This window comes from Callithrix jacchus, chromosome 21 (assembly GCF_049354715.1).
Source record: "Callithrix jacchus isolate 240 chromosome 21, calJac240_pri, whole genome shotgun sequence".
Taxonomy (NCBI): domain Eukaryota; kingdom Metazoa; phylum Chordata; class Mammalia; order Primates; family Cebidae; genus Callithrix; species Callithrix jacchus.
This window is the reverse complement of record NC_133522.1, coordinates 44063462-44090730: the sequence shown is the minus strand read 5'-3', so window position 1 is coordinate 44090730 and position 27269 is coordinate 44063462. Positions and strand designations below refer to the sequence as shown.

Genomic DNA, 27269 nt, shown 5'->3' with positions numbered 1-27269 from the left:
ACAGAGTAGGACCCTTTCCCTTTAAGTTAACAGAATTACCCACCCAAAGCTCCGTGCACTGGGGATGAAGAACTCCAGCTTGCTGTTAGGTTTAACAAGATTTGTGTGAATCTCAGTGTGTGCACGTGCGTGTGTGTACCTTTTCTTTACAGGACTATCCTACCTTCTGAGCACCTTTCATCTTTTCCCCTGAGCTTGCATCATGTGTCCCTGGATTGCTCAGACACCAACTACCCCTAAAAATTTCAGAGTTTCAAGAAAATTTCATCCTCCAAGAAGCTTACAGAATTCTGATTTTGTTACAATAAAAAATACTACAGGATGGAGGAGTCATATTCCCCTACTTTACAAACAAAAAAAAAAAAACAAGAAAAGGTGAAGCATCAATTACCTTCTCATTAAATCATTCACCAGGCTGTACAGCCATCTTTCCTCTGAAGGCACTGCTTGGTCACCACCTCACTGGGCTGGGAATCCAGCAATCCCACAGGGAGGCATGTTTCAACGTACCATGAAATGGGCTGATGCAGAAGCACAAACCTTGGGGTTTCCCAGAGCGGTAGGAGTTGAAATCAAAGGATTCTATACCTTTGGTGAGGATTCAGAAGAGAACATGGTCATGCTAACGACACTATGATGTCTTGATGGGATACTTCAGCCACTCCTTTAAGCTTACCTCCAGGCTCAACTTCAACCTTTTTAATCCTAGAAGCATTTCCAAACCACTATCTTCCCACCAATGTCCCAGTTTTCTTACAATCACATCTAACAGAACAGTTTCTGGAAACCCAGAAGAGACCGATTGTTACTCTACAGCTGCAAAGATTATTGTAATTTCTTACAGCCTGTTTTGGTAGACAGTATGGCCAATGCTGTCTTGGTTTGAATAAGATAATGCAAATCAGATGCAGAATTATTCCACTTTTGAAAATGCCTAGCACACAGGAAAGATATTTGTGCAGTGAGGTACTATAAGAATGTTTATTAATGACAGCTTTGCAATTAAGTGTATGCTCACTAAATATGAAAACAAATGAGAACTAACAGTAAAAAGAAGTTCCAACAAAATTACCATGGCATGAACTGAATGGACTCATACTGGGCCAGGGCTTTAGGTCTTGGCATGAACAGCTTCATCATTCCAGAACTTTCTTGATTTCCAAGTCTTGTCTGAAAAACAAAACAAGATGACTTTGTAGAAAATGATTTATGGATCCACTGACATGGGCAAATATTTCACTGTATCAGCCCATTCCAGAACCCCATGGTTTCACATTGGGTGGATCCTGACTGCCCACTAAGTGAAAGCCAAAACCTTCACTCAGGTCTCCCAGCTCTAACCCTCTGCTCCAGCTACCCCTACATTTTTTTATGTTTTCAAGAGGCTTTTCTGATTCCTTGTTCTACATTGTTATTAAACCTTGCTTCCACCTCCCTTAGAATACTCACCCTCATTTCTCCACAAATCTATGTTCTCAACTTTCTTGAAGATCTAATGCAAAATAGGTTTCAAAAAGCACTCCTCCTCCCCTGTCACAATTTTACAATTCATTCTTTACTTACTGCCACTAGCACTTACAGAAATAGTATATAATATCAATTATTCTTGCTTACATTTTGTGGGAAGTTGCTCCTCAATTTTTGCACATGTGCATATATTTTGACTGTCCAGTCATTTTAATAAATAAATAAAATAATGCACTGTCTTTGCTTTCAAAGTCAGTGCTTTATTTATTTATTATTCCTTTAGGATTACAACCCCCAGCTCTATCCCTGTTGCTGCAAAGGACAGGATCTCATTTTTTAACAACTGTATAGTATTCCATGGTGCATATGTACCCTATTTTTTTAACCAGTTCACCATTGAGAGTGGGAGGATGGTGAGGATTGAAAAACTACCTATCAGGTATTATGCCGATTACCTGGATGACAAAATTATCTGTACACAAATCTCTCATGACACACAATTTACCCATGTAACAAACCTGTACATGTGCCCTTTCAACCTAAAATAAGTTGAAAAGAAAATAAATAAATTAATACATAAAAACAAATGAATGCAGCAGTACTCATAACCACCTTTTTTTCCCCAGTGCTCTGTCCTGGGAAGTAGGGCTTTATTTATAAGTTCCTGATGTGCTTTTGCTTTTTTTCAGAGATGCCCTGCCCAGCGAGAAGGTAGCCTAGTCACAGTCTGCCAGCAAAGGCATTGCTGTGCTGCCATGGGTTCTGTACAGCTGCTGTGTGAACTTTCTTGCAGTTTTGTTTATAGAGGTATAGTTAGAACTGCCTCAGTAATGGTGGACTGCCTCAGTAATGCTGGACTGCCTCGGTAATGGCAGACTGCCCCGGTAATTGTGGACTCCCTCAGCAATGATGGATTGCCTTGGTAATGGTGGACTCCCTCGGTAGTGGTGGACTGTCTTAGTAATGGCAGACGCCCTTCCCTCCACAGTGCTGGACCATCTGGGTCCAGCTGTGCTTGCTGTGAAACTCTCAATCCAGAGTGTTTCAGATTACTGGTGTTTGTCAGGGTGGGACTCGCTGAGCCAGATCACCCGGCTCCCTGTTTCAGCCCTCCTTTTTTCAGTTGAATGGGCGACTCTGTCTCCCAGGCATTACAGGCACCAGTTGAAATGGCTGCCCAGATTTGTGTGAGTTTTTGTGTGGAGACCTGCTGCGCTGGCTAAAACAGCTGCGCTGAATACTCATTGCGCTTTTCTGCCCTGGAATCTTCTGGTCTGTGGGCAGTAAAAATTCATTTGGAAATGCAGTGATCACTCATCCTCTGCATTCTCGCTGGGAACTGCACTCCAGAGCTGTTCCTATTTGGCCATCTTGGATCCTCTCGAGAAGAATATTTTCATAGTACGTATCTGGAAAGAAATATTATTTACAATATCCAAAGAATACTTGCAAGTCAACAAAAAGAAATGAACAAACTAAAGAATGGGAAAAACGTCTGAACAGACACCCTGTCAAAGAAGATATGAAGATGGCAAACGAGCATATGAAAAACTCTCAACATCGTATGTCATTAGGAAATTGCAAGCCAAAGCAATGATGAGATGGCACTACACTTTTATTAGAACAGACAAGGTATAAAACCCTGACAACGCCACATGCTGGGGAGGATGTGGGGCAGCAGGAACTCTCCTTCATTGCTGGTGATTGTGAACAATGTTACTAACACTTCAGAAGACAATTTGGCAGTTACTTACAGAACTAAACAGACTCCTACCGTACAACTCATCAAGTAACTTCCTGGTATTTTCACAAATGAGTTGAAAACGTATATCCAATCAAAACCTTCTCAGGGATAGGTATAGCAGGTTTTTACATGATTTCCAACACTTGGAAAAATGCTAACCTAAAAAGCCTCCATACTGTATTGTTACAATGGTCTGGCATTCTGTAAAAGGGCCCAACTATGGAGACAGTGAAAAGAGGTTGGTGGGAGGGAGGAATTAATGGCAGAATGACAGGATTTTCAGTGCAATGAAACCACTGTGTGTGACACTCTGTCATACAGGTATCTCTGTGGATACCCGTCATTACCCATAGTCAAATCACATAAAACACATGGCACTGAGAGTGACCCTAACTTGGATTATGGGCTTTGGGTGATTACAAAGTATCAATGTAGATCCATCAGTTGTAACAAATGCACCACTCTGGTGTGGACTGTTGTCTAAAGTGGTGCTATCATGTATGGAGCTGGGGGTATCTATCTTCTCCATTTTGCTGTGAACATAAACTGCTCTAAAAATAAAATGTGTTGAAAATGAAAAAAGAAAGATAATAGAGCAATTTCAAGATACTAAAAGAGCTTGGAGGGAGATGTAGCTGCCTAAGGGTGAGCAGGGAGCAGCTTCACTTTCAGGGCAACATCTAAGAATACTGTCTGGCTCCCTGCTAGCAGTAAGGAGTCCACCCTTAGAAGTAGTGAGTGGGGAGAGAAGTTTTGTTCTACTCGCTGATCTCTAAAGGCAGAGACCCTCAAGTCATGGCAACCTATTAGCTGAGCTTATCTCCAAGTGAGTATCATTGGCCACACTTAAAAAAACACAATGTCTTGGGAAAGAGCTTGGGTCAGCAGCTGGCCAACAGAATATTCCAGGTGGATAGGACCAGCACTCAGTTGAAGCCATGTGGCAGAGAGCACCAACCAAAGTCCAGCTCTCACTGGGGTCAACGTTTGATTAAACCTGGGTCCATTTGTACTATATCAGCCCTCAAGGTTTGTGGACAATTTGAGGAGGAGAGAACATCAAAGGGGAGAGATTGGACCTCCAAAGAAGAGTGCCCTTGAATGATAAACCCATTTTCAGCAGTGGGGAAGAAATGAAAGAGATGGGATGTGTTTGCCACTAAGGTTTTGAAAGACTTTTTTAGGTTGTATAAGGACTAAACGAGATTCTGTGTCTGGAGTCCATCACATGGCCTAACACTTCCAAAGGGTAAAAAACTGCTAATCTCCATGACCTCTTTACTCCACTTCCCCCAGGTATTCTCCTGCCGCTTGAGAGAGAGAGAGAGAGAGCCTCAGGGGCTTTTGGAGACTCACTCATTGAGAACCTCTGGCTGTACAAAAGCCAGCCCCAACTTTTTGTTCACTGTGCTTGTCTCTCTCCTCTCTTCCATTTGTACTTCTCAATTCTAGACCTTAGTGCCCCTTCTTAGAACTCCAGACTCCTCCCCTCCAAGCCCAGACATCTTGGTGCCTTACGTCTTCAACCACCAAGTCTCCCAGATTCCAAACAGAAATAAAGGAGGAGTTGGAAGTCTGCTCCAGAACGCAGTCAAAAGCAGGTGGACTGGGGTCCAGGTACTAGTGGAAAGAGACCCCTGAGGTGGATCCCAAAGAAACCAAGCTTGTCCTGTGTGCTGCAGGTGAGAGGCAATACCCAGTTTTCCAGGCAGCCTCCTCTAAGTTCTTGTTTATTTGCTGGGCCAGGGAGAAGGGACTGATCTTAGGAGGTGTCACCAGCATGAATTCTGCTTATTGATATTAGAAGACTAACAAAGAGAGGAGAGAAAATCAAAAGCAGTAGGCATTTGAAGCTTTTAAAAAATTACTTATCTCTGCCTAATTATCAAGAAGTGTCATCTTGATTACTTAGAATCACTGTCACATTTGTTTTCTATTTCAAGTGCCATTTATCCACAAGTCTACATCTTTGAGACATGTGGCTGTAGCTCTGATGAATGAGGCTCTCTCCACAAGATACTGTGGCATTATCTTTTTATGATCATTCTTCAATGACTCTTTGTCTTCTTTTAATAAAGGGAAGGACACTGGTCCTAAGAGGTGACTCTTTAGACCAGGCAGCAGTCCCTGTGCCTCTTGTCAGTCCGGGTCTTCCAGGTCACTGCATTAAGCATATCTTCTTATTTTGAAGCTTTGAAATCTGGGGCCTTACTGATCTTGGAGAGACTGTCCCTCTCAGGAACAGCCAATTCCCAAAGATAGCAGATTGCTTGCCTAAAAGGGTGTCTTCCAGATGCAAACCAACTAGCCCAGAGCTCACACCCCAGAAAGTTTCTTTATCAGGATCCCACAAGCCTCCCCCACCATCTACCTGCCCAAATCACACCGTCGCCAGATACCAGGCAATGAGACACAGCCCCTGCAGCACAAAACCCTTTGGAATTATTTAAACCAGACAATCCTAAGCCTGTTTATCCTGCCTCACTTGTTTCTACTCACAGAAACCATAGTAAAGACTCTTGCCCATGTTTTCCTCCCAGTCCCTCTGCTTCCTGACCAACTCTGGCACTTCCCCAAAGGGTTCTGTATGGTGTGGCTGCCTCCTCCTCTTGGGAACTGTGAATAAACCATCCTTTCAATGGCAGTCATCTCCTGATCTGCTGAAATCACTATGCCTGAATTATAATAAAATCTGCAATTTAAAACAATCACTCCCCTATAAATTCTGCTGATCTTCATGCTCATGTGAAAGTTTGAAATGATGCAAACTTCCACGCATTTTCCAGCACAAGTGTGGAGAGAAATGAAGTTGAGAGGGTAAGACACTCACTTTAGAGTCAGATTCTAGGGAATTAAATTTGACTCCTTCTGCTACCTGCTGTCTGGAGATCTGGGTGAGTTACTGAATTCTTCTTGCTTCATTTTTCTCATCTGCGAAATGTAGGATCAACTTCACAGATTGATCTCACAGGACAGGAAAAATATATCAAAGGTATCTGTCATACCATGAGTACTCAAAATTATTGTTGTTGCTACATGATTCCTCCTCAATATTTGGTTATCTGGAATTATTTTTTAACCACTAGGCTAAATCTTATCTGAATGAATATTGCCATTTTCCATCAATTATTTTAAATACTTGATTTGCATATAGCATTTAGATTTACACATGGTCATTAGTAGGGGCACAGAACTTATAAATCATTAAGACTTAAAAACCTTCGGGTTAGAACTTGACTTAGACCTAAAGCAGCATTTCCCTAACTTGAGCACTGGGGAGCCCTAAGAACACCCCTACAGAACCTGGTTAGATTAATTCTACATTAAAAATTAAATACTGTCAGTTGAAATGATTGCTTTGTGCTGACAGAATTACAAACCCTAACACAAATGGGGATCCTAGCATAACAGAGTATGCATAGAGCTGTTACCCAAATAATCACCTCAATATAAATGTACATACATAAAGGTAGATAGACTCTAAGTGAAGCCACAAGAGAAACACTTCTCAAAGAGAGATTCTCATGGAATTTCTCATGGATCCCTAGAGAATGTATTCATCAAGCAATTTGGATCAACTTATCGATTCCAAGAAATCTAAGGTGAATCCATTTATTAGTCAAGTCTCGCACTGCTGTAAATAACTACCTGAGACTGGGTAATTTATGAAGAGGTTTAGTTGACTCACAGTTCCATGGGCTGTACAGGAAGCATGGCTGAGGAGGCCCCAGGAAACTTACAATCATGGTGGAAGATGAAGGAGAAGCAGATACATCTTGCATGGTTGGAGTAGAAGGAAGAGAAAGTTAGGGGAGGTGCCACACACCTTTAAACGACCAGATCTCAAGAGAACTTGATACCCAGAGAAAAGCAAAGGAAGCCCCTCCCTGTGATCCAATCACCTTTCACCAGGCCCCTCCTTCAACATTAGGGATTGCAATTTGACATGATATTTGGGTAGGGACACAAATTCAAACCATATCAATCCACCTCTACAAATAGACAGCTTTCTTCTAGATGCACTACTTCTATTAAAGTCAGCTTTCTGGCTACAAAGTGTATGAGACTGCCAAGTTGTAAGCTATCAGTCTCTGGCAAAACAGGTTATGTAATGGATAGTGAGAAAGGATTTGCTTATCCCCAAGGGTCAATTTCATGGGTCTGTGGCCTAAGCCCCAGACTCTGAAGGCCCCTGTTGCTCTCATGAAACTCTTAATTCATTTTTTTACAAGGTACCTTGCCTTTTTATTTTGCACTGGGCCCCTCAAATTATGTATACAGTCCTAGAGATCCTCATGGACTGCCCAGTGGCTAAAGGGCATGAGCCAGGCTGACAGCAGCCCTGGGAAGCTGCCCTGAGGCTTTGTTCAATGGCACCCTGACGGCAAGCAGCAGGCTCGTTCTTCAGAGAACCACTCAACAATAGAAATTTAATGAGCCAATTTAAATCATAAAAAATTCAGCTCATATCAGGTTAGAAAAGGTGAGCCATCATAATTCAGTTGGAAATATAAGAACAAAAGGAAAATGAATGGCTTGCTTTTTTTTTTTTCTTTTCCTCAAACCCTACCAGCTGGCTGCTCTCTCTTGTTTATCTTGGCGTCTCATTCTTTATACGGCAGCAAATTAATCTGGGCAGTGATCCCTATCGTGAGTCTTCTGAGTAGCTTAAAGGACTGATTTCATTACAAAAGTCTAATCCTTTGATGCCTACAGCTTGTTCGAAGAATCCAGAATTTGAAGACAGTAAATGCTGCCTGTTCTCTATGAGGTCAATGGCCCAGGGTACCTAATGTCTTGTATCTAAACAAACAACATAGGTCAGTCTCAGCCCCAAATCTTTCCTCTTTGTCTTCAGCATTGGGAATTGTGAACTGGATCATTCTGGCAATCACTGATCAGGCTGGGCGTAGACACAGAGATGAGCTTTGTCCTTAGCACCTTCCTGTCACTTTTTGGGATCCCTACTTTCCAAAGCTGCCTCTAACCTCCAGGCCACCATGTCCTGTGACAGTTGATAGTTTCTTTCTCATGGGATACCTGTCTGCCCTCCAATCTCTTGCGAGTCAAACCCTACATCCTGTAGCCTCAGGGCTCTGACCTAAGCCAGTTATCCTTGGGAAACATTTAGGTAAATATCGCCACTGATGTGGCAGTTGTGCTCAAAGAATGTTTGCATTTTGTAAAAGAGGAGACTCCCGGATGCTGACACCCTAACCCACAGGAAATGCTCCCACATGTAGACACTTGGATACCAGCAAATAACAAGGACATGATTTGAGAGTAAGAGGCTGGGAGGAAGGCTGTTGATATCTACTTGGGAAAAAAAAAAATCATCTTTTGTTTAGACATTGCTTTGAAAACTTACGTTGTCAGAAAAAAGCAAGATGGTTTATGTAGCTTAGGTTGACTCTTCATATTTCCTTGCACGCATTCCGCTAGCAATTGAGGTAAGCTGGCTGGGGCCTGACCGGGGGTATGGTCTGACTTCCCATAGACGTATCTAACTAACATTGGCATATGGCTCCACTGATATTGTGTTTTAAAGAGAAATAAGAAAATGAGAACTCTATTAAGCTGAGCAATCAGGAACATCAGAGAATAAAAAACATTATTCCCTAACCAAATATTTTAAAAAGGTTAACATATAAAACTATTAACAGAAATTGTGAAAGATGTTAAAATGGGCCAGCGGATGCTGGGGTGGTATCTACCGCAGGGGTTCTGCCTTTGCTGCCCTTGAGCTACTTTGCAGCTCTATAAGAACCAACTGTCATGCAGCTGGTTCCTGCCCATCATATCTCAAAGGAATTGTACCCAGTGGACATGTAGTTCAGAGTTGCCCTGGAAATATCGACTAATACTGCATTTATTTGTAAATTTATTTCAGCATTTCTCATTTTCTGTGTGCACGTCTATATGTTTTGAATTCTTCTTTGAACTGACTATAAGATATTCGTTCCCTCAGTAATGAATGGGTTAAATCTTTAGTATGTGTTCATTTAAACATTATATCAGTTGTTGTTTTATCATTTTTAAAAAATTATCTTGTAATAAGATCCCTGCTCAGTAATCCAAGATGGTTGTGATGGAGGTTCAGGTTTTTTTCCCAAAGCTGGTGCCAATTTGTTCAATCAAACGTATCTGGAAATGTTGTACTTAACGTTCTAAGTCCTACAAAGGGTCAAGGGCTCCTTCAGCTCCATAAGCTGCCAAAGACTCTGCACTTCCTCATCTGTCCCACAGAGTGAGAAATTCACAGGTTTGTGTTTATTTGTTTTATGTTTGTTTTTATTTTTGTTTTTGGGTGGGCACCCTTTATCAGAAGAAAAAGTCTCCATCTGTTTTAAGTTTACTTCCAGTTTTTATAAGCCGTAACTATTGAATTTTATTGCCTTTTTGGCACTTTTCGAGGTGATCATGTTGTGTCTCCACGTTACTCTGTTAGTGCAGTGCATTGTATTAGAAGATTGTCCTGATGTCAAGGCAGGTCTTATTCCTGAGTCATCATGTATTTGGGGTTTTAAAATACACAAAGAATGAATGATTTATTCAGAATGTTTCATATATTTCATGAAAAGAGATTTAAGCTTTGGTATCCAGGTTATACCAACTACATAGAATAAGTTGAGAACTGCTTCCAGTTTTTTCCTAGGCTTAGAATGAGTTTGTATATAATATTTTGACACTTGGTAGTTTATTTACATTTTTATTTTTTCTTGAGTTAGTTTTGTAAAAGTATAATTGCTAGAAAACTGTCTAAATCAAGATTCAAACTTATTGGAATTATATTCTCTTGTGATATTAGAAATCTCTAGAGTACAACACTCACTGGGCTAAGTGGGTGGGGTGGAGGGGAGGGGAAGGACAGCAGGGTGGGGCGGGCAGGATGGGGAGTGATAACACAGGGAAAAATGCCTGATGTAAGCGACCGGGGGTGGGGAGGGATGGAGACAGCAAACCACCATGGCATGTATATGGCTATGCAACAACCCTGCACAATGCAGGATGTGCACATGTACCCCAGAGCCCAAAGTACAATAAAAAAGTTCACTAATCCTGTATTAGATAAGTTTTTTATTCTTAATATTATTTCTTTATGTGCTCTGTATTTTTTTTTCTGGGATAATCACACCAAGGGCTTGTGCATTTTGTTGATCTTAAAAACAAACAGATTTTTCTTTATCTTTTGACTTTTTATTTTTGTTTTATTGCATTAATCTGAGTTTGTCTTTTCTGTAACATAGAATATGAGAAAATAGCTCTGCACTCCTTAAAATATGTTCTACTTAAATCTCATTATGCAAACATGATACAAGCTCAAGGTCAACAAATATTTAGAAGAGGATTCTTTTCATCTGATTAATATTAAAGTGCAATTTGATGAAAATTACACATTCAGCACATGATGGTTTCAGTAAGGTAAGGCTTGCATTGTAAATGTCATATCTCACCAGAGAAATAATAAAAGCAGGTGGGTATTAACTGGAATCGTGAATACATATTCAACTTAATAACATAAATGCCCATTTTCTGAATTTATTTACTTGACATTCATTGTACATGTATTTATGGAGTTTTATCAGGGCACCTTTATGGAGGCTCACTGGTGAGCAAGACCAAAAGAGTCCCCACCCTCCTCTGGTATGCGTTTTAGGAAGGGATGATAGACAAGAAAATGTTAAACGTGTAGTAGAATTTCAGATAGAGATAGGTGGCTTTAAAGAAAATACACCTGGATAAAAGAATGGGAGATAAGTTGTTCTAGATTCTCTCCTGATGTTGGTGGATATCTACTAATAAGTATACTTTTACATGTTTATGGAATTTTTAAAGAATGCCTAGGCAGAGTCAATAAATGTAGTAGTGGTAGAAAAGGCAGTTGGAATAATAAAATTCTATAAATTTTTATAGACTTGGTTAACTTGCATTACTCTGAATTTCTTTTGTATCTTGTCTATAACATAGAATATGGACTAATAGTTTTCTCCATTTGATTTTTTTAAAGATAGGGTCTTGCTATATTGTCCAGGCTAACCTCAAATTTCTGGGCTCAAACTAACTCAGCCTCCCGAATGAAGGGACCACTGCACTCAGCTCCATTTGGTTTGAGGACAAGAAAACAAAGTATACATCATTATTAAAGAGCATCCTACTATATCTATTTAGTAAAATATGTTGCATTTCAGCTGAATACCTAATGGTATTATGAATTAAAAGGAAACATCATGGAAATGTAAGTCTCATTGATGTGATTCTCACGTAATAGTCCCATTCACTGTACACATGTGAAAAACAGTTCACATTTCTCTTGTGTACTATGCACTTAGTGCTTCTTCAGAAGTGGTTCATCTAGTCCTCCCAACCACTTTGTCAAGTAAGGATGGTTATTACTCTATTTTACAAGTGCGGATGTGGAAGCTCAGAGGAGCAGCTTAGTCAAGGTTAACCAACACCCCTCCACCGCCACCCCGTCACCACCTCTGCACACCTGCCTGCTTCCTGCTTAGTAGAAAGGAGGGAGGTGTGGTCCAGGTTTTTGCAGTCTGGCAGTCTGACACCAGAATTTCGACTCCTCCCATAATCCTAGACTACTTCCCCATTTGCTCAATTTGGATTGAAAAATAGACTCTTTTTATTGGAATTTCTTCTTGGAAAATTGCCACAAGTGTAAATAACAAAAGGAGAGCCTCTGAAGGTTTGCCAAGGGCAGATGAAGAATTCTAAAAGATCTTTTTTGCCAAGAGCACTATAAATTGAATGATATTTAATTGTTCCATTTACATCTTTGGGATTGCTCTCTCAACCATGTCGAGGCCTCAGAAGAAGGATGCTGGCTCGAGGCTGTAGTGGTTTTTGCCAACGTTAATCCTAGGCACCCCACTTATAGGGGTCCCACTTTTATTTGGCACTGCCTAAATTGACCCATCTAACCCCTCTTCTCCCTACACCCTGTGTCTCCTTTACTCTCTTCTAATTTTGTCAGAAAGGTATTTTCTGAAGGCTGTTGTATGGTTGGTGCATGTGCTAATTAAATAAATAATACATAAAATATACACTTCTCCTTTAAACTTTATCTTTTTAAATCCTTTATGCCTAAATTATCCATCTTTTCCATGAGGGATATTAAGCCAGATCTCAACTGACAAAAAAAAAAGTTGGAAAGATAAGGTATTACTGGGTAGTTTAGTTAAATAAATGAAGCCAGCTTTTCCAAAATCATGTAACTTAAGTAATTTAAGACGCCTCCTCCTATAGTGACCCAGTTACTCAATTAGCTGTCCCAACTATATCACGAACTGTGGTTGTAAGTGACCAATTCCCAATGAGCTGTTATTACCTCTTTGTGAGCTCAAACTCAAACTCAAACTCAATCTCAGAAGCAGGAGAACCAAACTGCTACCCACATTAGAAGGAAATAAAATGAGATACGTCGTCTGGAATCATGTATTTTTATTACAGTTACTAAATTTTAGCAACTATATAATAACTTGTGGGAAGTGAGAGAATAAAACATTCTCATTTCCCGCAAGTCATTTAACCTCCATACCTCTTGATTAGGTTATATACCTCTCAAAAGAAAAAAAAACAGTAAATATTTATTGAATGAAGAAGTGGAAGGAAGGAAGGAAGGAGGGTTGGAAGGAAGGAAGGAAGGAAGGAAGGAAGGAAGGAAGGAAGGAAGGAGGGAGGGAAGGAAGGAAAGAAGGAAGGAAGGAAGGAGGGAGGGAAGGAAGGAAAGAAGGAAGGAAAGAAGGAAGGAGGGAGGGAAGGAAGGAAAGAAGGAAGGAAGGAAGGAGGGAGGGAAGGAAGGAAAGAAGGAAGGAAAGAAGGAAGGAAGGAAGGAAGGAAGGAAGGAAGGAAGGAAGGAAGGAGGGAGGGAGGGAGGGAGGGAGGGAGGGAGGGAGGGAGGGAAGGAGGGAGAGAAGGAAGGAAAGAAGGAAGGAAGGAAGGAAGGAAGGAGGGAGGGAGGGAGGGAGGGAGGGAAGGAAGGAAAGAAGGAAGGAAAGAAGGAAGGAAGGAAGGAGGGAAGGAAGGAAGGAAGGAAGGAAGGAAAGAAGGAAGGAGGGAGGGAAGGAAGGAAAGAAGGAAGGAAGGAAGGAAGGAAGGAGGGAGGGAGGGAGGGAGGGAGGGAGGGAAGGAAGGAAAAGAAGGAAGGAAAGAAGGAAGGAAGGAAGGAGGGAGGGAGGGAGGGAAGGAAGGAAAAGAAGGAAGGAAGGAAGGAAGGAAGGAAGGAGAGAGGGAAGGAAGGACAAATGATGATGGATGTACTAAAAGTAGTGGAATGGATAATCATTTAATCACTTAAAATGAATCACTTGAAATGAATGTGTGGTGGGTCATGCCTGTAATCCCAGCACTTTGGGAGGCCAAAGTGAGTAGATCACTTGAATTCAGGAGTTCACGACCAGCCTGGCCAACATGGCAAAACCCCGTCTCTAGTAAAAATACAAAAATTAGCCAGGTGTGGTAGTGGGTACCTAATCCCAGCTACTCAGGAGGTTGCAACAGAAGAATCACTTGAACCTGGGAGGCAGAGATTGCAGTGAACCGAGATCATGCCACTGCACTCCAGCTTGGGTGACAGAGCAAGACTCGGTCTCAAAAAAAAAAAAAAAAGAATTGATTAATATTTTGCTGGTTTCTCAACTCCATGCATCTCTAAAATTATGAATGTATTTTTTGAGTATCACCTGAACTCTACACACAGAAAATAAGATGAAATATTCTCTACCTTCCAGGAATTTATGTTCCCAATAGAGAGGCAAGTTAACCTCATTATCCAAAGCATAAAAATGGAAATTAAATGCAAAATCATGGGACATAGACTTTGAGTTCTGTCATCCTTCAGGGAATAGTGAAATCTGTCCTATGACTCAACATACTTGCTAGTTCAGTCCTACTCCAGGAGGAAAAGGAGAAAATAGAGCAGGTCAGAGCCAGAATATGTGGGCTAGACCCTGAAAACACAAAGAGAGTCAACATCAGTATGGAGGTGGTGGCATTCTGGGTGGGAAGCTCAGGGCTTCTTTCCCTTCTGGGTGTCATCCAGGTGCTTCAGTATGCATTAGTCCACTGCAACCCTTAACATTTGAGCTTGGTGCCTGTGATGGTGAGGTTTATGTGTCAACTTGGCTAGGCTATATAATACACACTTATGTCATCAAACTCATCTAGGTGCTGTGAAGGTATTTTTTCGACAATTGACTTAAAGTAAAAGAGACAGCTGACTTTAAGTAAAAGAGATTATCCTTGATAACTGGATCATGTGCATGGCCCTCATTCAATCAGCTGAAGGCCTTCTGAGCAAAAAGTGGGGTTTCCTGGAAAAAAGAAAAAAAAAAGACAAATAAATAAAACAAAAAAACAAATTCTGCCTCAAGACAGTAGCATTAACTGCTGCCTAAGTTTGCAGCCTGCTGACCTGACTTACATCTTTTGAACTCGCCAGCCCCTGCAGTCACAAAAGCTAATTTCTTAAAATAAATACCTTTCAAAATTTCAATAAAATCTAGAATATGTGGCCGGGTGCAGTGGCTCAAGCCTGTAATCCCAGCACTTTGGGAGGCCGAGGCGGGTCGATCACGAGGTCAAGAGATCGAGACCATCCTGGTCAACATGGTGAAACCCCGTCTCTACTACAAATACAAAAAATTAGCTGGGCATGGTGGTGCGCGCCTGTAATCCCAGCTACCCAGGAGGCTGAGGCAGGATAATTGCCTGAACCCAGGAGGCGGAGGTTGCGGTGAGCCAGGATCACACCATTGCACTCCAGCCTGGGTAACAAGAGCAAAACTCCGTCTCAAAAAAAAAAAAAAAAAAAAGAATATGTGTGTGTGAGAATACACATATGTATTCTGTTTCTCTGGAGAACCTTGCCTTATTCCAACATAAAAGTGTTCCTCACAGGTGTGCGATACAGGTGCACCTGGATGTCTGTTGTGACTTGGCTTTAAGGAACATTTTTTAAGGGCGATGTGAGAAGTCTAGTGATGATCTGACTGGGCTCTCAAAGGAGACAGAGCCGGTAAAATGGCTGAAAATGAGCTCGTGGGTATCTGCCCCCCAGGGATACTGTCTGGCCTTGAATGGACAATGTTTGGCAAACTGACAAATGCACCAGACCTCCCTGAGTCCTCAGTGCGTTCATGGGAAATGAAGGGACACAACCCCCTCCAGCTCTTCCCACTCTTCTTTTTCTATGCTGTAATTAAAGCTTCCCAATATCAGGGACTGAAACACTTGAAAGATTTTCTTAAGGGAAGGCAAAGAATGTAAAGCGTCTCAATTTTAATTAAAAGGAAGGACCTTATGACAGAAGTGAATGAAGTATGGAGCTGATCGTTATCAATTTAAAAGCATAAAAATGGTAATTTCTAGTTAGGAAATAAATACCGGTTTGCCCTCTTATTTAATCCATCACATTTTAATTTCCTTCTTCTTCCTATAATTGAAGAATAGCTGCCAGATTTGGGAATACAGAACTGTATCCTTCTGCTGTGAAAGAAGGGGGCTCTTTTCTTAACAGTCACATAAGCAATTAAAGCCTTGCAACTTTCATAGGTTTTTCTGCTTGCCACTTCCTCATCCTGCCCAAAATAAGGAGGGTCATTAACATCACACTGTTAGGAAGCAGAGCTCATCACCGAGAAGTTGGGAATGTGTTCCTTCTGTGTGCTGCAGTGAAGGATCGCTTTTTCTGAGGTGTTGTCTACTCAGGGACCCATGAGATCCAAAGCCATCTGACTTCCTTCTTTTAATCATCCCCTGTGGCTCAGTTTCCGCTGTGGATGAAGGATTGCTTTTTCTGAGGTGTTGTCTACTCAGGGACCCATGAGATCCAAAGCCATCTGACTTCCTTCCTTTAATCATCCCCTGTGGCTCAGTTTCCTCTGTGGATGAAGGATTGCTTTTTCTGAGGTGTTGTCTACTCAGGGACCCATGAGATCCAAAGCCATCTGACTTCCTTCTTTTAATCATCCCCTGTGGCTCAGTTTCCACTGTGGATGAAGGATTGCTTTTTCTGAGGTGTTGTCTACTCAGGGACCCATGAGATCCAAAGCCATCTGACTTCCTTCTTTTAATCATCCCTGTGGCTCAGTTTCCCCACCCAGTACAAAAGATGCGTAATGAAGCAGCATCGAGCATCTTCAGATAATAATGCTCAATGCATAGCAGTAAAATAATCAGAACATTTGGGTTTATTTTATAGCAGTGAGGCATCAGAGGTGATAGGGTTTCTTTCCAGAACAGGGGGTGGGAGTAGGAAGGGAAACAGTTGGATATTTGCTCAAGTCTTTCCAGTTTATTATGCTGAGATACAATAGAATTGTCCTAAAAAATCGTATTAAGTAGCCAACCACTAGGACTCCCAGATGCCATAACATTTGATAGCTGTGATTTTTAACACTTGCATTCCCTTAAGAAGGGCTTTTGAATTAATTAATGATACCTCATTAAAGCCAATCAAGCTTTGAAAATGTTTAAAATGAAAACCTAACTTTTCCCCCACTTTTTCCCTGACTTTCAGGTGGTGGTATTACTCAGAGTAAAATCTGGCCATCGCTTAAGCATTCTTAGGCAAATATTAGTCTCTCCAAAATGTCAGGAGGGTGGACTAAGAGAGGGCGTTTCAGGCTATGAAGCATGAAATACCAAATAACCTACCACAGAGTACTAATGTGACAAGTCACAGTTAGTCTGCACAGAATTTCTCTACTCACTGATAAGAATGAGAGATTCTTTTGAGATGAAACTTTAGGTCACAACACCATGCTGTGGTAGAGAAAACGGCCTCAGAGATTAACTGTGGGTTATTGTAAGAAGGAAATAGATTTCTTTTTTTTTCTTTTTCTTTTCTTTTCTTTTAGAGCAGGATTTCTCCATTTCAGTTCTTCTGACATTTTGGACTGGATTATTCTTCGTAGACGGGAACCGTCCTGTGTGTCTTAGTCTCTCCAGCAGCAGCCCTGGCCTTTACCTACTAGAATCCTGTACCGGGGACCCTCCCTATTGTGATAATCAAAATGTCCCCAGAAACTGCCAGATGTCCCCTGGAGGGGTGGGGCAAGAGGTAAAAATCTGTGGATTAGGACCCTGGGCCTAGAACAGTGTGACGTCTAGTGGAACAACTGAGCACACAAAGATCAGGGATCCCTTTAAATTCTAACTACGGAGTGCAGTCAAAGCTGAAAACATGCTATTCAAATCCCCAAGGATTCCTTTTTTGCGGCTTTAAATATATTTGTGAATAACTGAGAACATCTATAACTATTATAAAAGTCATTCTGAAATAGCAACATTAACAGCATTTGCTTCTGACACAAAGATATCGTGTTTGAATTTCCTTTGCAAATACACACAATAGGCATATTCACATTTACTTCTTCGGAGAATAAGAAGAAATTGGCCTCAGTAAAATGAGCATAAAATAAAATTACCCCCTCATAAAAATAAATAAATGATCTCATGTTGCCTGTTTTCTGTATAATTATACCTAGACTTAAACATGATTGTCAATTAATTGATCTCTCTTTAAGCACCAAATCTCCATTACTCCACTTCCTTGAGAGTTCCTTGGCTGTAATATTACCTGGATACTACCAGACATTGCTGCCTACAGACAAAACTGATTATTTTCTCTCCACGTCTAGACAGTTCTCTCTAAAGTGTATAGCTGGTTGTTGTTATTTGGATGGTGTCCAGTAAAGAGAAATGCTACACCGAGCAAAGGAATATTCTCACTTCTTAAGCCAGCACAAACCACAGCATTTGGATGTACATAATTATGCTTTAAATTTCTTAAAATTCCTCTGCTGGTCTATAAAAATTCAGTTGCCCATACGTCTAATCTGTAGAGCTTGGGGTTTATAAACTTGCACTGGGGAAGCCATCCACAAGTTTATACTTAGGGGAGGGGTGTTATTTCAATAAGGAACGATAGAGCAGAGCTTCAAATATACCCCCTATGTTTCCATTCCAGCCCTACTTCAACACACACACACGCACAGGCACATGCAGACACACAAACACAACCTTATTTCATCCATTTTTCCAAAAAGGCACTGCAACAAGAATAAGAACACTTATTTCTGTCACCATTCACAGTATCATTCCCCAGCCCCCTGTGGACGACAGTTCATCTGTGAATGTGATGTTGCCAAAAGCCTTTCTGGGCACATGTGGCTTGATGTGTCCTGTTGAGATCTGGCATTTCCCAACATGTATCCCAGACGGAACGTCAGAGACACTCCTGAGACACGCAGACACACTCCCGGCATCACACCTGGCCTTCGTTTCCTGCAAGGAACGCCAAGGTCATGCCTGCAGCCCAACCATCTGGTGAATCTGACAAGGTAAACTTGCTGGCGCCCCAGGTGCCTGGAAATCGGGCCAGAGGAGTCCCACGTTCCCTCTTCCTGTCATGTCCCTAAGCCGAAGGAGCAGCCCCGCAGCCCCACGGAGCTGAAGGAACCTGACATTTGCTGGTTCAAAGCCCTTCTGTCAAAGAAGAGGAAACAGACCGGGAAATGTAAGACATGCATTCAGTATCCTAGACTTAACGAATCCAGAATATGAGTGTATTGAGAACTAAGGCATCTGACTTGACGCTCTGCCTCTGTGTGTGTGTGTGTGCGTGCGTGTGTGTGCGTGTGCGCACGTGCGTGTGTGTGTGCGCGTGCGTGTGTGTGTGTGTGCGTGTGTGTGTGTGCATGTGTGTGTAAGAAACTGTTCCGAGACCCACTAGGTATACAAAGACGTATAAATGATGACCTCTTCCCAAGGAGCTTACGACAGTCTGAAAAAAATAACTCAGAACAAAAGATGCAAAGACCAAGTCAATAATTGAAGAGATAACTCAGGATGTGTTCAATTGTGCAAATTAAATTATATGCGTGTCAGCTAGTCTTGTTCAGTGGGACTGATTCATGTCTCTTTAGGCTAAGGTGCTCAGGAACATTTATACAGAGGCAATTAAATTTCAACTGGACTTTGAAGGATGAGCAGCTTTTGACCAGGAGCAGAGGGAAAGGGAAGGAAATCCAGAGAGGTAAATAGCAAGGCAGGGCCAAAACAAACAAATAACCCAGTTTCTTGATTTAGAGATATAAGGGTGTTAAGGAAGAGTACTCACAATAGAGCAGAATGTCTTGGGTTCAGATTCTATGGCTGTGAGTCCAGTCTGTCATTCTTAAGCAAGAGACAACCCCACAGAGCCTCAGTTTCCTCACTGTGCTTGCAGGTAGTGTTCCAGTCCATGAAGTGGCAGAGAGGATTCAGTGAGTTTGCTTATACACCATCCAGAAGGCAATAGAAGCCTCTCTGTCCTTTGAAGTCCCCCATTTCATGCTCTGTGGGAAGTTCAGGGAGCACTTCAAGATTTCTGCAAGTATCCAATGGCTTATATGCTTACTTTCCAGTCTTTTTTTTATTGCATTTTAGGTTTTGGGGTATATGTGAAGAACATGCAAGATAGTTGCATAGGTACACACGTGGCTGTGTGATTTGCTGCTTTCCTCCTCTTCACCCGTATCTGGCATTTCTCCCCATGCTATCTCTCCCCAACTCCCTGCCAGCTGTCCCTCCCCTATCCCCCCAATAGACCCCAGGGTGTAGTGCTCCCCTCCCTGTGTCCATGTGTTCTCATTGTTCATCACCTGCCTATGAGTGAGAACATGCAGTATTTCATTTTCTGCTCTTGTGTCAGTTTGCTGAGAATGATGTTCTCAGTCTTAAAACCACTCTAGCCAAGGTCTTCTTCTCTCTTATGTCTCTCCTTTCCTGAGTTCTCCTGACTCACATTGACCTAGCTTTGAGTGCAATGTGCAGGATGCCACAGGGATCAAGGATGGGAGAAGATGCCGTGTGAGCGTTGGAAGCAAGCAGAACTATTTGGAAGTTATTGCACTGACTGGGTGTACCAGTTTCCAAGGGCTGCCTTAACAAATCACCACAAACTGGGTGGCTTGAAACAGGAGAAGTTTAGTCCCTCATAGTTCTGGTGGGGCCATCTATATAAAAGCATCTGCACGGTTGGTTCCTTCTGTGGGATGTGAGGGAGAGTCTATTCTGTGCCTCCCGCCTAGCTTCGAGTGCTTGCTGTGGATTGCTGACATTTCTTGACTCGTAGACACTCCAACTCTGCTCCAGCCATCCCATGACCTTCCCTCTGTGTCTTTGTGTCTAAATCTTCCTCTTCTTTTGAAGACACCAGTCATTGCATTAGGGCTCACCCTACTCCAGGAAACCGTCATCTTTACTTGACATCTACAAAGACCCTGTTTCCAAATAAGGTCCCACTGCCAGGTGTAGGGCTTGAACATATCTTTTGGAGAATACATTTCCACCCACAACACTGAAGATAATCTAATAAAAGTCTGGAGTAATAGCCATCAGTTACACAGGAAAGTTGGGAGACATGACAAGGTCTTCTGAGGACAAAAATCAATTGATCCTCTTGATGTGACTTTGAGTAACAGGAAGGAGAAAATGATGATGGTAGATTTTGAGCTTTGTTGTATTTATAAGTGGCAAAATCCTGTGTATTGCTTGGCAAGTGCTCAATAGTTTCTGCAGTAGCTGCTGCCATAGTATCTACATTCCATGAACAGACAAACAGTTTTGGCTTATGTCTACCCTCAACACATAGGCTTTCCACAAAATGTGTGCAGGAGAGAGAAGAAGGGAGGGAGGTAAGGGAGGAGAAGGTGAGGTTAGAAGAGATGGGCTAGGATGGAAGAAAGGTGAGGACTTAGAAGTTGTGATGGTTAAAAAGATTCGTATTTGAATCAGAAGATCTACCACCACCAGTGCAGACAGGCATCATCTATCTAATTGATTGAGGGTCTGAGTAGAACAAAAAGGTAGAGGGAAGAGGAATTCTCTGTCTCTCTTTTTCGACTGAGACATTCATCTTCCCCGGCCCCCAGACATCAGAGCTCCTGGTCCTGGGCCTGTAGACTCTGGGACTTAGACCAAGAGCACCCTTGGTTGCCAAGCCTTCAGACTTAGACTAAATTAAACCCTCAGCTTACCTGGTTCTCCAGCTTGCAGGTGGCAGATGGTGGGACTCCTTCATCTCCATCATCACATAAGCCAATCTCCTCTTACATGTATTTCTATCTGTCTTGTCTGTTTGTGCTGCTGTAACAAAATACCTGAGATGAGGTAGTTTATAAAGAACGGATGTTTATTTCCCACAGGTCTGGAGACTGGAAAGTCCAAGATCAAGGCACTGGCTGCTTCCATATCTAGTGAGGGCTTGCTCCATCAGTGGTGTTTTTTTTGGTGGTATTCTTATATGACAGAAGGCTGAAGGGCAAAGGGCCTAAGCCATTTCCTTCCAGCCCTTTTATAAGGCATTAATCCTTTTAAGAATATGGAGCCATTATGGACTAATCACTTCCCCAAAGGCTCCATGTCTTAGTACCACTTCCACGTGGATTAAGTTTCAACATGAAAGTTGGAGGGGACACATTCAAACCACAGCACTATGCATATCCCACTGGTTCTGTTTCTCTGCAGAACCCTGACTCACACAGAAGGTGAAACCACCTTCAGAGAAGCTAAGCATTCGTTGTCAACAATGTTTTGTATATATTCTTGATTCCCAAGAGCCAGCTGGAAATATGCTACTAGATCTCAGGCAGATCTTTCATATCCATTTGGAATCTGGAATACAGACAAATGACGTAAACAATGACAGAGCTCAGAAGTGGAGACAGGATGGTAACTGGGGAGTTTGGGAGTCGTTTTTTTCTCACCCCTTTCCTCCCTGGAAGAAGGATGAAATGAGATTCTCGCACACAAAAAATGGCTGAGCATTGCTCCCTAAAGTCTCACCCATAAACCGTGTTGACATTTCAGTTCCTGAGCCTCCCTGTGTCTCCTCCGTGGCTGCATATGACTGACCATCTCACAAAAATAATACAAAACAGCCAGGTTCATTATTATACTGAACTTGAGCTGTGGGACTTTCAATCCCCTGTGGACCCTAGCTGCCCTGTGGAAGAGACCCACTTCACAATTCTGCTTCCCCAAAGCTGAGAAGCAGAAGTAATAAAGTCACGGTGAGTTATTGATTTTTCATTGCTGCAGATGAAATTGGACTGCGAATATACTTAGAGATTTCAGATTTTAATTGTGACTAATTACATGCAGACTCATAAAATAGCAAAACAACCCCTGAGGCCAAATTAGAGGAAGGTGGAGCCGCATTTCACAGGGTAAATGTACTCATCGAATTCATGCTCTGTGTCTGCAAGCCGTGTCTGCTTGTTACCTGGCAAAGACAGGCGTGTGGGGGCAAAGGGGTACTATAGGAGAGTGAGTGGGCTTCTAGTCTAGCTTCTGAGGCATTCCAAAACAGAGGTCAGCTTGCTAATTTTTCTTCCTGTGAAAAATAAAAACTGCAGCAATGAGACCAGAATGGTCTATGCAGTGTTCTCACCCAGAGGGCGCCAAAGTGCAGACCAACAGTCCCCACCCACTGAGGGAGCCGCCCGTCAGGAGCTGGTGCAGAGGTGACTTGGGTTACCTATTTCACCATCATTCAGGAGTTCCAGAGGTCTAGAATCGCCATTCTCCCTAACATGGAGTTGCCGTGCGTGTGTGTGTGTGTGTGTGTGTGTGTGTGTATACACACACAACACATATGTAGATTATTTTATATATATGTGTGTATGAGATTGTATACATATATATTAAATTTTCTATATATTATGATGTTTTGACATCTTAAAGACCTTTCTGGCTGGGGAGAGACTGCCCCCTCCTGGAGCTACTCAATTCTTAGAACTTCCGGCTGAGCCCCCAGGAGACAGTATTTCTCTGCCATAACCATCCCAGAGTTGGGTGCTAAAGAGCTAGGGACTACTCCTAGAGATTAGAGCCCACCAGGATGATTCAAACTAGTCCACCCTAAGCTGCTCACCTGACTTCCCTGAGAAAACTCCAGCACAGGCTTTGGCTGAACATCTTCCCGAGCCCCTGCCTCCTGCCTCCTGATCACTCTGGTGTTTTTTTCCCATGTGGTCCTGCCTGGCGTGGTGTGCTTCCTCTTTGTAGGACCTGTGAGTATAATACACTGTTTTTCTGAGCCTCCCCTCTGTCTCCTCTGTGGCTACATGTGACTGTGATTGATCATCTCATAAAAAGAATACGAAACAGCCAGGTTCATTATTATTCAGCAAATGAAATAAATATCTTTTGAATGCTTCTACACAAAAATGCTGCAGATAATTGCAGAAAATCAAATACAGATGAAATCTTCTCTCAAGAAACTCAAAGTCTTGTAAGAAAATAAAACAAGCACACGAATGACAAGGTCGAAAGTGGTGAGTGCCATGGACAAGCACAAAGTAAGGGCGGCAGAAGGAGTGCCTCTCACTCTCGTCTTTTCTGAGCCATGAACCAATCGCTTGAGACGTAATAGTGAGTTTGGAAGGAAGCACATTTCCCAGGTAGCATGTAGGAAAGCACTGTCATCCCTAAAGAAGCCACTGTAATAGTGGATTTCCAAATGATTTGTAGTTATTTTAAGGTTTTGTTCACTGATGGGTTCATTCACCTGTAACAGAACCTGGTACACAGTGGCCCTCAGAAAATATTAGTTGGGATGAATTAAGCTGTTCTTTAAAATGTTCAATAGAAAAGAAGTGTGTCATCTTCAAGTGTAATAAGCACTTATAAAATCCAGTAGTTCCTCCCTCCCACACACATAATTTAAGACATTTAGCAGTGTTAACTGAATTTGATATTTTACAAATGCCTTTATCCCTAGAAGAATGAATGATACGGAAGCTTCGCAGCCTCTAACTTGATAAAGACCACCATGATGGGTCGTAACCATGTATAAGAATATTCCATGTCAAAAGATAAATCAGAGCAGAATGGAAAACAGAAAATAACAAATGCTATTGAGGATTTGGAAAAACTGGAACTTTTGTGCACTGCTATTGGGAATGTAAAATGGTGCAGCCACCACAGAAAATAATATGGAGCTTCCACAAAAATTAAACATACAATTACCGTATAATCCAGGATCCCATTTTCACACATATAGCCCAAAGAACTCAAGCAAAGGTTGAACAAATACTCGTACACCCATATTCACATCAGTGTTATTCACAACAGCCAAATGGTAGAAGCAACCCAAGTTTTCATCAACAGATGAACAGAAAAGCAGTATGTGGTCTGTTCACACAATGGAATATTATTCAGCCTTAGGAAGGAAGGGAATTCCAAAACTTGCTATTAATAAAATGTGGATGAACCTTCAAGACATTACGGCAAGTGGAAGAAGCCAGTCACAAAAGGACGAATAGCACATGAGTCTACCTATATGAGGTATCCGGAGTAGTCAAATTTTTAGAAGCAGAGGAGAATGGTGGGTGCCAGGGGCTTACCGGAAAAGAGATTGGGATCCTCCTGTGTAATGGGTGCAGAGTTCCAATTCTGGAAGATAAGTTCTGGAGGTGGATGGTTGGGATTTTCCACAACAATGCAGATGTACTTAATGCCATTAGATTGTACACTTAAAAATTGTTAAATCGATGCACTTTATGTTATGTATATTTTACTATAATTTTTTTTTGAAAGGGAGTCTACTCTGTCACCCAAGCTGGAGTACAATGGTGTGGTCTTGGCTCACTGCAACCTCCAACTCCTGGCTTCAAGTGATTCTCTCATCTCAGCCTCCTGAGTAGCTGAGACTACAGGTGTGTGTCACCACATCCAGCTAATTTTTTGATTGTTAGTGGAGATGAGGTTCACTGTTGGCCAGGCTGGTCTCGAACTTCTGACTTCATGATTATAATTTTTTTTTAAACTAAAATTTTTTTAAGTTCCAGGTGCACAAGAAGTGTGATATTCCAATGTGTATTAACAATGGAAGTAAAATAATCAGTAACTTGGTACATGTTCCCCTCTTCCCCTGCAGTAAAATGGAACATAAAAGCAAAACTAATGTTCATACTTGGAATTGTAAGTAACCCTAGATTTTAAAGATTAAAAGCTACAATAGATAAAAGTAGCAAATCCTGGTGAGCTCTGAGACAAAAATCTCTAAATCTTATATTAAATGAAAGACTTCAATTTAAACAAAAGCAACAGGAAACCCGAGTTGATGCAGAGATGTTAACAACTCATGTTTGTTTACAGAAAGTGCTGAGCTGGAAGTCATTGCTCTGACCAGCACCTACTGGGAGCCAGAAACAACCTGGTTTTCAAAAAGTACATATGTATGTTTATTAGCTTGGCAGTGATGGGGGGCGGCAGGGAACACATGTGAATATTGGTGTTTAATAGTTCCTAACCTTCTGTATAATGTCCCCTTTAAGAAATTGAGACTAGCTCTGATTTTGCCCTGACCTTTAGGGTTAATAAGCTTTATTAAGGGCAATTTAGTGTCACAGGAAGAGAAGATTTACAACCCTGATCAATGAGGAATACGGAGGACACAGAGGTAAATACATGTGATGGAGACCTGTACCAAACTGCTTTATCAGTAGAGCACTGTCAGGAAACAGATGGCACACTCAGATGAGGCAACCGCAGTGAGGTTAAGGAAGGGCTGTTTACACAGGTGTGGGTGCGGCTACGGGGGCCAACAGGAGACACTGAAACACCTATCGGCAGCAGCCACTGGAGAGCCATTACCTCCCCTAGGACTGATGGAACTGTAAGGGGAGGTCACCAGACCCCACAGAGAGCTAGAGGAAAGGACTGCGAGGCAGTGAGCTTCACACAGGAATGTAGCCCCGGCCCTCCAGTGGCCTGAGAGGACCCTCGGTACCCCAGCCATTCTGTCCTCCTGCCTCCTTCCCTCTGTGCCTCCACTAACCAATGGGAAGCCAGAGGGTCATAGAGCTCAGTTGGGGCTGTTCATAGAGGTCAGCATTCTGGGGTTCAGTACATGGTGGGGAGGGAGGCAGGGGATCTGGAGAGTCAGACACAGAATGTTCAAAAACATCTTTATCTGTGGTTTTAATCTAGTGCTCTTAAGCCGGACTCACTAACCTACTACGTTTTAAAATACAGCTTGCCACTTCGATGTGTATCCGTGATGGTTAATTTTGTGTGTCAACTTGACTGAGCCACAGGAAGGCCCTAGCCCATTGAGTGCTATTTCTGGGTGTGTCTGTGAAGGTGTTTCTGGAAGAGATCAGGCTTTGGGCTGGTGGACTGACTAAAGCAGATGGCTCTTCTCAATGTGGCTGGGCCTCATCCAATGCATCCAGGGTCTGAATAGAAGAAAAATGGAGAGGAAGGGAGGACTTTTTCTCTTTGCCTGATTGAGCTGGGATATTGATCTTCTTTCATCTGTGCTTCTGGTTCTCAGGCCTTTAGACCTGGGCTGGAATCTATCCCATTGGCTCTCCAGCTCTCAGACCTTTGACCAGCTTTCCTGGGTCTCCAGCTTGCAGAGAATAGATCATAGGGCTTCTCAACCTCTACAATCACATGAACCAGTATCTGGTAATAAATTGATTCCAGTTTTCCAGAGAAGCCTGATTGATATACTATCTGTGCACTCACTTAGGAGAAACAAAGTCATTAAATGTGAAAAAAATAAGACAATTGAGTCACTCAAAAAAATCATAGTATAGTTGCCCATCATATGTCATAAATAACAAAGCATTCCAAATTGTTTAAAAATAAGAATTCTACAAAGAAAATGACTGGTTACCTGCGCTTACACAAAATATTACATGGAAATTTTATTACCATGTTCTTTTGTTAAATGTAACCATCATTATGTTGTGCACTTATCACCTGGAGTTGTCAGTTCTTCAGAATTCCCTGTTGGCAGCCCAATTCCTGTCTGGGAAAATGTACGAGCCAGCCTTCATCTTCCATGATGACTTTCCAAGGAAGCATTACAATTAAGAGAATGTGAGTTACTCATTACCAATAACTGACCATGAAAGCAATATAATGAGGATTTCTTAACTGTTGACAGGAAACCATCTACTCATAGTAGGTGTTTAACAAATACCATCTTGAATGAATGAAGACTCTTTCTCACAGTAACAAAGATGGGTCCAGGTTCCTTCAT

At 42.0% G+C, this 27269-nt stretch overlaps 1 pseudogene; it reads right to left on the bottom strand.

The window, feature by feature from the left end:
• Nucleotides 1-995: 995 nt before the first annotated feature.
• Nucleotides 996-27269, bottom strand: LOC144580653 (Down syndrome critical region protein 8-like; annotated as a pseudogene).